We start from the raw sequence: 13,183 nt of genomic DNA, 5'->3' as shown, positions 1-13,183 counted from the left end.
TTTTCTTTCAGATTCCAGTTCCGGAGATGCAACATCTCCCGTCACCGCTCCCTCTTCATCGTTGGATGATTCCCTGACTGAGTTCAGATGAATCAATTTGTAGCGTGGAGACTACTTTGCTTCTTTCTTCACGGTAGTACATGTGCCTATTGTGTTCTCTTAATTTAACTTTTCTCATATTCTTTGCAGTTCCTGTTTTTGTCCGTGAACTGTATTCGTTTTCCCGTTTCAATCGAGCGTCCATCGATGCCTGCTTAGGTAGGCCTTCTGCTTCTTATTTCGTTCTTCTTCCTTTTCTGGCACACTTGGGATTCTTATATTCGCGATAAATTACATGCCCTTTCGAGTTGGATTGTTCACCTTTAGATTCCCGCTACACAGTATACCTTCCTATGCTAAAAATTCTTACTTTTATGGGCGCAGGCCAGGAAAGAAAAGACGCATGTTTCGTTGGTTGAGGATGTGCCATCCTAAGCTATTTGGCTATTGGTCTTTTAACTGTGATTCAAAGATTCATGTACATCTCAAGATAAAATATGAAGCTTTAACTCTTATGCATGCTCAGGTTTGGTGCAAGTGCTTACCTAAGTCACTATCTTCTTTTACCATGTGACAATATTTTGTACATCCAGTGTCACCCGGTTAATGATAAAAAAAAATTGTTTCTTCGATGTAAATGTAGGACCGAGAACACTCATTTTTTTCAATCAGATTGCGCAACTGAGGACCTTAGAAATTTATTAGGAGGCTTTCCTTTGAGGAGTATCTGTTTGTTTTATTACATCTGCACCGATTTGTTGGTCTGATGGTCAGCTTAAACTAACTAAAAGAGTTAGGAGTAATTTAGTTGGCAGGGAAAATATTAAGTTTTCTGTTAAGTTGAAAAGATTGCAAACATGCTGTTCTACGTATTGATCTGTGGTTCTTGATTTCCCACTAAGAACAGACTTTCATTTTTTATTACGTATTGGAAAACATACCGAGAAGTTCCTTCTAGGATATTTCCTCCCAAACATAAACCAATCAGTACCTAAGGTTGCACACAGAGCTAAACCTAGCAGTAGCTAAGGTTTCACATAGAGCTAAACTTAGTACTACCTAAGATTTCCCATAGAGCTAAGGAATTACGAAACCCAACAAAAAACACAATCAAGAGAACTCTCTTTTTTGTTCTGTTGTTACCATTTTTGAAGCTTGGAGCCAGTATTTATGATTTATCACATTTACTATCAACAGTGGTCTGTAATATTTTCCTGAAGTTCAGCTATTTGGTTCAAAATAACCGATTCACATGCAGAATCTGATTTAAAGAGTAGAATTTTGCAACTTCTTTTAAGTAATGCTATGTATGAATGTCAGGTTCAACTTCTCAACGAGTTAACATCTTGGAAGAAAATTATGAAGAATCAAAAAAAGAGCTAGCGCATGTACATGTGATTCTTTAAATTGATTCCTTTGAGCTGTTAGCTGCTTGATCATGTCGTCGTGATTTTTCCTCAGGTTTCAGCAGCTCAGTCATCTTTTGACAAAGAGATCGCGCAAGGAAAAGAGAAGCAAACTCACCACAATTCCAGTAAACATGCAGAACTGAAGGATGAGATAAAGAGAAGAAAAAACCTGTCGGTTTCTCTTCCTAACTCCACACAACGGGTGGACCTGCGGCCATGGAGTCTGGATGTCGCTGCGGCTCCATTGACCCTGTGGTCGACTTCGCCGAACAGCCACAGTACGAACATGGTCGTGGCTACCGTCCCCAAGATTGTGCATCCAGCCCCAGTTCCGGTTCCCCAGGATGGCGCATCCAGCTCCAGTTCCGGAGCTTCACTGCTGCCGGCAGGTGTGCGTCTCCCTTCTAAGAAAATATATGCATATATTGCAGCAGGTTGAGTACATGTTATTTTGTTCGGTTAGCTCTGAGAGAATGAACTGAGAGAAGGCTTTTTTGCAGGTTGTTCATCTTCTTATTTGGTAAATAGTTCTTCAGTTGTGTGAACGTTCCTCAGTTTCGGCTCCAAGAAAAGGAGAAGGTATGTATACAATTTCTATGCTGTGCTCTTACTCATTACATGTACCATTCCCTTTTTCTCTTTCAACCAGCTACCCTATTTTACAGATCCTTTCATTTGGGTTAGAAAATAATAATGTAGTGTCAGATTCAGACTATTGAGTAAGCAGTAGTAAGTTGAGTAGATATGGCATCCAGCACTGGTGGTGGTAGCATAGAAGAGCGAGCGACGCGACTCCTTTTTTTCTGGCTTTCTCATTGTCTAAAAAGAGGTTTGGGTTGTTTTTTAGATACAGAGAAAATACCACAGTTTTAGGAATACTGCAGTATTAATAATGTAGTTTTAGTTGACAGGCAAAAAGTTCACAATTTTCATGCTTCAGTTTTTTTTAAAACTGTAGTATTCTCAGAATGCATTAAAAATGCAGAGCTGCCAAACGGGGCCTAAGTTTGTAGACAGACTGGTTTGATTCTCTTGTTTTTGAAATTTGTACAATCAGTTTTTTAAGTTTGTAGGTGGACCTGGTTTGCTTATCTTCCTTCTGAAATCTGTGAAATCAGATCTGAGTCAATCCAATGTATTGCAACAAACCAGATCGAGCTCTTTTTCGTAGCACGTGCTTCGCAATAGGACTGTTCGAGATAATGTCATAGTAATGCGCCTGATGCAATAGTTTAAATTCTTTGTAGCTCATTTATGTTTTACTTATGACCAAGTAATATTCCGGTGTAGATTTTCCTGCCAGAAAAATTCTTTCCCTATAAAGGGGTAGGAAAACAGTTTCCTTTGCCACACACAAGAATCATTTCCTGCAACTGAATGTATTAAAATGCTTCCCAGAAGTACTGTTGTTAATTGGACTATATATTTGAATAACTTCTACTCAGATGATTTTCATTTTCGGTACCAGCAGAGCACTTCCCCGTAAGTTCAGAGTTCCTCCATGTTTTTATTTCGTTCGTCGCCAACAGGTAGCCACGTGTTGTGTTTTTCTCAGGTTCGTGTTGAACTACTTACTTTTCTCGCTGTCTGTACAAATATCAGACTGAAGATTTGTAGAATTCCAATAGATCACCGTTATATGTTGCAAACTGATCTTATGTTTTTCTTTTTCTTTTTGAATGGTCAGTTTTCAATTCCATGTCTTGCAGGCCGTAAGAGGATTTAGACTTACCAGAACTGCAAGAACTGCAACAGCGAGCGTAAATGCCAAAGGTGCCCTGATTGCATTAACTACCTCCTCTAGAACAATATGGGAAAATGTCGAATGTATGAATACCCATGTTATGACATGGCGAGCTTTCACATTGCAAAAGCCTTGATGTTTAGGGAAACGGTAATGGATTAGTTGATATTCTGTCGTCTATGGGACTACAAACTGTCAATTTGAGCTTACTAGATTATTTTGATTCTTCTGTGGGAGAAACAAAAACAATATTTTTTGCAGATTAGTATTATTTTTCCTGGCCTGCTAGCCTCCTTCATTGTAACTTGATTTCGATGTGATAATTTCGGGGGAAAAAAAACTGTTGCTCATATGTTGTTCCTTTCCTGCGTTTCTGCAGGTTTTTGGCGCTTGGCGGCGGTGAGGCGTGCCCCCTTCTGTCTGCTTGATTCTATTTTCTTTTATTTCTGGACTGATTTGGTGTGGATTTTTTACTTCTCTTTTGTGGCAGAAGGACGGGATGTCAATGATGGGAGACGAGATTGACTACATGAAGGAGCCACTTTGCAGCGGAAGATGCGAGGAGCAGCCACACGATGCTGACACGGTGGTGGCGTTGTTGAGCCTCTTCCCGGAATCAAACTCGAACGAGAATTGGCCGTGATCATGCGTTCTATATGAATGATGATGTTCTTCCTGTATGAATGATGCTGTCCTCTTTCAAATACAGTGTTCTAGCCTAAACACATCAGTTTGGTTCAATAATGTATTGTCAACTACTGAATTGGCTGCCTGTTTATCTTGCTCACTTTTAATTCAGTAATGTTGGTCTCTTGCTTTACTTAACACCATCGTTTGGTCTCAATTATTTCTCCTGCAGTCAAGATTCTTGATAACAACATGCCTGAAAATTCCACCTCAACAAATAGGTGTAGCAGTGCACTTATCTCTTCCTCTTCCCAACAACGACAAAGAAGCTGTCCAAGGTCTTGCCCTCTTTGTCTCAAAGGAAGAGCTGATACCGGGCGAGGACAACAATGCCGTCTGCTGATACCTCATACCTCAAAGACAGAAGAACACCCGTAGCACCTATCTTACCATGCTATCCACTAATTAATTAACAATGTATATTAGTACCATTAGCTAATTGACAAACTATGTACTGGAGTACTATGTATTAAGCAACAATGCAAGATATTACCAGTAACTAATCTTCCTGTTATGTGATGTAATCCTGTAGGAAGATGTATCACTATAAGTGACTATAGTTAAGTAACAATGTATATTAGTACCGCTAGCTAATCGACAAGCTCTATGTACTGGAGTACTATGTGTTAAGCAACAATCTAAGTTGGTACCAGTAACTAATCTTCCGGTTAGTTGATGTAATCCTGGAGGAAGATATATTAGTATAAGTAACTAATTGATGTGCGCCTCCCCAATACCATTCAGTGCTTAATACTGTTATGCATACAATGCAACCATTATCATTGGCTCGAGGGTTTAGCTGGCAATTCTAAGTAGAAGAATTTTCCGGTTAGTTGATGCAATTCTGTAGGAAGATATCAGAATTTGTGTTTCTTTTCGTCGAATAGAAATTTTTTTCAATAATGCCCTTGATTTTCATTCTAAGTATACCTACTATCGTTGCAACCTTTTGAGTACCTTCAAGGGCACCACCTCTTGGACAGCTTATGCCCTAACCTTAAAAATACCAACTCGCTGCGACTTACAAAATAACGGATTCTTACTAAATAATAAAATTAACTAGATAATTACCATGATCTGGCGCGGCGTGCCGCCGCGCCCTTCTTTGCTAGTATATAGAAGCAAGCGTTCCGTCGGACTCTCCTCCCATCACGCGTGATAGGGACACGATCGATTTGTTTATACTTGAATTATCGATCGGCTCCTGGATTTGTTTAACCGCAAGCTATCTCTGCATAATGGTCTAAACAAACACCTGCTTGGTGCAAGGTGTCTATCAATCAGAAAGACAATTATACCTCCCGAATAATTAAATTAGTGTGGCTTTGATCGACCTAGAACATAGAGTAGTCGCTCCGGCTGGTATAACCTGCGCGGAGCAAACATTTTGTTTGTCTAGCTAATCGTGTTCGTTTGGCTGGACAGAGTGTAGGTGAACCATTTTAGCTTGCAACTAGGAATAATGCAGTATTTTTTTCCTTATCCTGGGTCTTGTCAGCCGTGAACTTTCAACCCACTCCACCCAGCTGGGTCCCACGCAACCCACAACTCCATTTCCGTCGGCTACTTCAGTGTGGAGAAATTGTCGAGTTCGTAAAAAAAACCAGGAGCGCCTTCGAAGGCCTGTGCTGACGGTCACGGTCACGGCTGACCGACCGATCGAGTTGAAGTCGTCATACGTGCAGGGTTTCCAAATGGGCGGGCCAAGCTAGCTAAGCTTCTACGTGCGGGCTGCCGCATGGTCAGAACCAGGAACGTTTCCTCTACAACGATTTCTGCACGTTTGTGCCGTGCCGATCGCGTGCTGCATGCACATCAGCACATGCACGTACGCTGAGTCTCTTGCCGTCACGGCAATGAAAGTCATAGCCCAGCCACGGCCAGTCTCGGCGGGCGGCTAGACGATCGTCCTCGACTCCTCGACGCCTGAGGTCACGAGAGCGGTCAGAAAATGCACGAACGTTTTGCTTTATCGGTCACAAGCATCTGATTTATTTCCGGGTGCTGCAGCCTAGCATAGGCACCGTAGGTTTTTTTACATTTTTTTTTCTGTAAAAGACGTTTTATTACTTAAAAGTTTTGAGCATTACACTCGACATCTGCATAGCTAAGATGCAGATAACCGTTCAACGTTACAAATATTTCATAACCAAATAATATACTCCTTATAGATTAATACGGAGGTAGTAGTGCAAGATGTCCATCACACAGAAAAACAACTATATCCATCAAAATATGTAATTAAGATGGCTTGGACCTTCCTCCAAAAAAAAGAGGCTTTGACCTCTCCTAGTTAAGCGGATTTCATTAAAAAAAAGCTAGCTCATAGTCATAGAATAATGCCCTGGTCTTGCGGGTACTCCCTCCATTCACGGTTTATCTCACGTTTTGGGTTTATTTAAAGTTAAAATTTTAAAATTTAATTACAAAAAGAGAAGAAAATATAAACATATATAAAGTGCATATAATTTAAATATATACTCTATGATGATTCTAAAACAATGGATTCATAGTATAGGTATTGATATTTTTCCTAGATATTTAGTCAAACTTCAGAAAAGTTCACTTTGACTAAACCAAGAAACATGAGGTAGCTGTGAATCGGAGCTGAGTACAATCTGGCAACGTGTGTCAAGCACTCAAGCAAACATTTGTTGGCGTCCTGCAACTATAGATACACCACTCCCTCGAATCAAAAATAAGTATCGATGGTTTAGTCAAACTTTGAACTAGATTAGTATAAAATTTCCGACACTTACCATGAATGGGACTATGGGAATGAGCCATAGTATGGAAAACTAATACAATATCCACCAAGAAAATAAAAGCAAAGAAACCACCCAGCTGGATCCCGTGGAAAATGTATATTAGTCCAACACACAATTCCATTTCCATCGGCTACTTTACTGATAATTAAGAAACCATCGACCAGCTAGTGATCATATGCACGCAGGGAACCTTTCCCTGTTGCTAAACTATGGTTATGTGTCGCTCTCGATGGGCGGTCCATCGATGGATCGGCAGATGTCTAGACATAGAGGTTCACGAATTTTCAGATGCATCTGCGACAGTGTGTATGCCCAGAAGAGAATATGTCTGTGCGCACGGCTGATTGATCAACCGCGGTCCGGCGCCAAGTTGCGTGCGCAGTTTCTGAAAACGTGGAGCCCGGCCGATTCCGGCGGAAGTCGCCGTCGCCGGCTTCTTCAGCCAGAACCGGATTCAGTTACAAATGGGCGGGCTAGCCGCCGAATACGGCGAACCGGTGCGGCGTGGTCAAGACCGAAAAAACGGTCGGCGACGTTTCCTCCCGGCCGATTTTCGTGCGTTCGCGTTGCTGTCTGCTGAGTTTCGGATGGTGACGGCAGCCGCTTCTGCTGGCGCGCACCAAACTCAACCTTGGCAAGGATTGTATTCACGGGTGATGAGGGAATGCAGTGGTAAATTTTGTTTGATCGATCACGAGCTTAACAGTTCGTTAGCGCATCTTTAGCCAGACGACCACGGACGCTTTAGCGGCACGATCCAAACGGTCTCGCGTTCGTTCGCTAAATTTTGAGAACCGAATGCGTCTACGCGAACAATAGTAAGTTCTTCGTTTTCGCTCGGATGGGTCAAGAGCTTGCATGGCAGCGACCTAACGGACTTCTTCCTCTAACTATCAATGGAGGTAGGCTGACTTCAAAGCTGACAGCACTAATTGCGCTCCTGCGCTGGCCGTGTCGTGAAACTAGCCACCTACCTTCAATGCGAGTGTTTCGGCCTACGTGTCGGCATCCAATGACCCGTCCTTTTTAATAGGCCAGCGACAGTCATTTTTGTTTCCACAACCTCATCTTTTTCCATTCCCCACCACAGGTATCCCGACAGCCATGGCTGGTGGCATATAATCGAGGGGAGGCCACCTAGACGGCGCGTGGCCGGGTCGAGGTCGCCGAGGAAGACGTGGGGGGAGAGGGAGAGGCCAGAGTCGACTACCGTCGTCCCTGTCGCCACCGAGTCCGGCGCCATCGACCTCTTCGGATTTGGCTTTGGCATGACCATCCATTTGGGCATGGACACGTGATAGGCTGCACATCCCTCATAAGTTCTCGTCGATCCTCAATGGCCAAGAGCCCCATGATATTGCGGGTGGCCGGCAGCGTGACCGGCATGTGGTTCGTGGAGGTGTTGTTCGACCTCATTGGTCAGATGTACCTCCACCCAATTTGTTGAAGCAAATTGTTTCCGAATATGTATGCAATCACTATGTAAGCCTAATTATATGTAAGTTATCCCAACACCAGACCGAATGGATCAAGTCGCTGGGCCCACGGCCCAAATTCTATTCGTGGTGCGGCCCAAGCGGATAAAATTGATCTATTTGAATCGTCGTTTGAATTGCCCCGCTGGAGATGCACTTAGCCAGACGGATTATCAACTGCCAGTTCTCCCCCGCAGTGACATGTGTCATGTATAAGCCGGCCAGACCTCCATGGCACCATGAACAATTTCCAGACACCGCAAGAAGGTATATCCTCGTCGATCGACACACTCCACGTAGTCAGTGTCGCTTGCATACTGCATAGCCCAACCAATGTAGACGTTCGTCACATGTTTGTATCTGCCTCTACATTATCTTATCCTAAAAATCCTTACATTAGCGATTTGGCATTAAAATAATAAAAATCCATTGGCCAAAACCAAACCATCCACTACTCCTTAGTCTAAAACTAATCTCCCCTGGTGGGCATACTTTCATAGAGAGGCGGCGTAGGGAAACGAAGAACAAACAACGAGAACCCCTATACCTAAGTTTTTATGTTGTCATTTTTATGTTCTTTTTGAAGTCATCCATTGTGAAGAGCAGAATAATTGGAGGAGGGCAACCATTCATGCGATGAAATGTGATCGTTTAAGGAAATCTTGAGAGGTAGTTCTGGGCTGCGATGGGCATCCATTCTTACACCACTCTCCGCGTCCAACGCGGCCATGTGTGCGCTGCCGCCGTTTGTGCCTCCCGTCACCAACTGTCTGCCTCATTTGTCTGTGGCACTCGTGGAAACACCGCAAATTGTGTGTTCTTTGAAGGGCTCCCTCCCTCGCTCTCACTGCTCCGCAAATGCTGCCGATACACTGACGTCAACTGGTCTGCTCTTTAGTTTGTTGCTTTAACCCGAGCCCACCCCCTCTTTGCGTTGGGTGTACTCTCACCTAGGTGCCTAGTCTCCCCCCGCCCCCTGTAATTTGCTGCCATACGGGATTTCACCCATTCTTTAATGAAATGATATATTCAGGCGGCAGCCTTTGAGCTCTCCCCGGTGCACAATAAGAAAACAAGTCATTTTCAGCACCATTATAACCTTATGTGGCATGTGGCACCACTAATTTAAAGCCGGGCTCTTTAATCCTATTGTCTAAAAATGTGTTTCTTGGTAACAATTAATGATAGTAGTTTCTTTCTTTTCTTCATTATTATCTTACCCTTTAACTTACCATTCGCATCTTAAAAATAACATCCGTTGGTGAAAAAAGAGCCCCATCCACGACTAATGAATGTTTGTGTGTAATTTATGTCAAACATTTGAAATTGCAGAATCATTCGGTAAAACAATCATTAATCCCATCAAATTCGTCCCTTCAAAGGAAAACATGGAATGTGTGTCTTGTTTTGCTAACAGTTATATATTTCCTAGTTATATGTTTCATTCATTGACTAACTAATAATTTTCTTGTTTTAGTGTTTTTTCTAAATTATAATATAACGCCCTGCCATATTTGGTTTTAGTTAAGCATGCAAATGGGAATATGGGATGAGCAAATGTCCCTTGAGAGGATTCCAGAGTCCCCAGAAGCATGAAGACATGCTAAACTAGCAGCCAAAATATGCAGAGCGCAATAATATTCGCCTTTCGCCTCTGCCTCTCTGGCATTTATAAAGCGCCCTCGCCGTCCGAGGAATGCGACCACCCAAACAGAGACGAACCAGACCATCGCGCCGCATAGCATGAGCAGCACCGGCGGCGAGGAGGCGCTGAGGCAGCAGTACGTCCTCGGCGACGAGATCGGGCGGGGCCGTTTCGGTGTCGTCCGCCGCTGCTACTCCGCCGCCACGGGGAGTCCCTCGCCGTCAAGTCCACCCCCAAGGCGCCGCTCCGCGACAAGTCTGACCCGCTCGACCTGGCCCTGGCCGAGCAGGAGCCCAAGGTGCACCTCCTGGCCTCGGCGCCGCCCTGCAGCCCGCACGTGGTCGCGCTCCACGCCGCCTTCGAGGACGCCCACGCCGTCCACCTCGTCGTCGACCTCTGCGACGGCGGGGACCTCTTCTCCCTCATCTCCGCCCGCGGCCGCCTCCTTCCCGAGCACGAAGCCGCCCGGATCGCGGCGCAGCTCGCCGCCGCGCTCGCGTCCTGCCACCGCCGCGGGGTCGCGCACCGGGACGTCAAGCCCGACAACCTCCTCTTCGACGCCGCCACGGGCGCGCTCAAGCTCGGCGACTTCGGCTCCGCGGAGTGGTTCGGGGACGGGCGGGCGATGGCGGGGCTGGTCGGCACGCCCTACTACGTCGCGCCCGAGGTGGTCGCCGGGAGGGAGTACGGCGAGAAGGTGGACGTGTGGAGCGCCGGCGTGGTGCTGTACATGATGCTCTCTGGCACAGTGCCCTTCTACGGCGCCACCGCGCCCGAGATCTTCGAGGCCGTGCTCCGCGGCACCCTGCGCTTCCCGCCGCGCGCCTTCGCCTCTGTCTCGCCCGAGGCCAAGGACCTCCTGCGCCGCATGCTCTGCCGGGACGTTTCACGGAGGCTCTCCGCCGAGCAGGTCCTGAGGCATCCATGGATCGTGAGCCGTGGGGGAAATGCGGTGGCGGACTGAAGACGATCGACATGTTTCATGCGCTCCCTCCACCTGTAGATAGATCTTCAGAGATGGCGACTCTCAGCCTTTTGCCCTGTTCTAATTTCCGGCAAAATCGGCCTCGGACAGAGCAGTGGTGGTGGCAGAGTTTGGTACTGTAGATGAAATAGTGCTTCTCGTGAAGCTGGAATTGCAGAACCTGAACCTCCTAGTTTGTTCTGAATCTGTGAAGTCCTTGTACAGTCTTGTTCAGTTTTTCTACCTGAAGAAATGTAAGTGAGGGGTTTGTAGACAGACTTTGTTTAGCGAAAATGGAACAAAGAATCTTGATGTTTTTGTACACTTCACCTATGTGTGCTATGGTTTCAAAAAACCACCGGCTTTCAACTTTTTGTAGACAGACTTTGTTCAGGCGAAAATGGAACAGATAATCTGGATGTTTTTGTACACTTCACCTATGTGTTGCTTCAGTTTCACCCATCGTTAATTTTCTGTGCTCCGAGAAAACTTTCATTTCTTTCCCTAAATGAACACTAATTGTGAGTACTCCCTCCACTGCAAGTCTGAGAGCTTTGCTGATAGTTTGATCTATAAGGCTGAAGTGGTGGATCTTTCGCCCAAGCATGTTCATCGATCCTGTTTGTTTCGAATCTGTAGTCCTTTGTGCTTGTGCAGCCTTCTTCAATTCTAGTTGAAGAAGAGAGCGTTTATAGACAGACAATGTTCAGAAGAAAATGGAACCGAAAACTCTAGATATCTTTGTACCGTTTCATGTTGTGCTACATCCGTCTATTGTTGCTCCCATAACACGTGTAGTTCGTTACAGGAACACTTAATTCAAGAATCCTCCGCAAGTCTGCATGCTTTCATAGTTCCATGATACATTTACTGACTGCCCTGCTCATGTTGCAACTTGCAAAATCTGTTGTACCTGTGGGTTGATGTGTTCCGGTAACTGAACTTTCTGCAACTTGTGAGCTCTTAATTATTACTATCACATCAAATATCAATCACATGATAGCCATTCTAGTACCTAACTCAAAACACTTTTACTTTTGAAAATACCGCCTCCCGCATCCATCCAATCTTTTGTCCACCAGCTCCTAAGCTTCACCCACAGGAAGCTGGGATTCTTGGCCGCCCGATCCTACAATCTACCAATAAAGCAATGCCCTGTTACGCAACGCCGATACTATACTAACATGGTTATGATTCGGCACCATCTCTCCTCCGTTATCTTTCGCCAATTTGCAGAGATCGTGTCACATATTTTCTCTATCGTGGCCTTTGGGGGTGTTTTGGACATCTACAGTGCTCCAAGAAGCTTCACGATCTTATAATCTAGAAGCCTCCATCAAGATTGTTATTAATGTTCACATGTGGGATTTACACATGTATTTTAAAAGCACTATACAAATAATGTAAGATACCAACATATTTAGTGATGATATAATTAACTAATTAGGTGGGACACACTAATTTGGAGATGAATGTACAATTGATGTTGCCCTTTATATTTGCTGATTTTTGAGACTATGCACGATTATTTTTTTTTAAAAAATAATCTCAATTTATACGAAAATATTTGCAATTATAAATACAATAAACATATAAGAAAGAATATGAAATATTGGTATTTCCGAGTGTACATCATGCTCAATACTATGAAATTCTAGTATGGATGAAGATAGTACAATCCACCATTTATCAAATTTAAAATATATGTATTTAGTGTTAAAAGCTGGCCAAAAAGAAGTTAAAATGTTCAGTATAAATAAGTAGAAACAGTAATTTTAACTCAATCTAATTGGGCCCAACATTTCTCGTGATTTAGCAAATTTGTTAGTCTTCAAAAACAAATTAATGCATGTCACAATAAATTAATAAATTATGAAATTAAAATTAATTTCCCCAACTTAAGAATCAGAGTTGTAAGTGGATTATCGTCTATTAATCTATCAATTAGATGGATGATGCGTTAAGCATGTTGTACTTTACCAATATAATGACGGTCTAATACTCCATTTATGTAAATGTCACCCCTCTGTAATGCCATGGTAGACACTTTTCCTACCACGTATTATCACACAAGCGAGGCCCCCGATCAGGGGTCATTGTTCTCCCAAACTATCGACACCAACATGGTACAATGGCTTTTTATTCCGGAGGTGTGAGACACGGAAGCAATAATAACGGTGGTCCAAGTAGTAGATCCGGAGGTGAGAGAGAAGGTCGTCGTTTTGTCGTGATCCAGCAGGAGAAGCTCATGACTGCCTCCTCATGCTTGATCGGTGATCAGAGTGCTACATATATATATACTTGTATTTGGTACTAACGCCCAAAATCCATATTGAATTGCATAATATATAATCTAACTATAAACCCAACGGCATAGAAGCAGATGAATACCGCCCCACTCCAGGCCTGTCCAATCATCGATAATGGTCTCGAATCGAAAGAAAGAAAAAGG

The 13,183-nt window shown here is 43.9% G+C and overlaps 1 pseudogene; it reads left to right on the top strand.

Annotated features, from left to right (window-relative positions):
* The first annotated feature begins 9,865 nt into the window (after positions 1-9,865).
* LOC124691028 lies at positions 9,866-10,731 on the top strand (annotated as a pseudogene).
* Positions 10,732-13,183: the final 2,452 nt, after the last annotated feature.

Source organism: Lolium rigidum, chromosome 2, assembly GCF_022539505.1.
Source record: "Lolium rigidum isolate FL_2022 chromosome 2, APGP_CSIRO_Lrig_0.1, whole genome shotgun sequence".
Classification (NCBI taxonomy): domain Eukaryota; kingdom Viridiplantae; phylum Streptophyta; class Magnoliopsida; order Poales; family Poaceae; genus Lolium; species Lolium rigidum.
The sequence above is the reverse complement of the archived record's forward strand: the minus strand, read 5'-3'. Positions and strand labels throughout refer to the sequence as shown.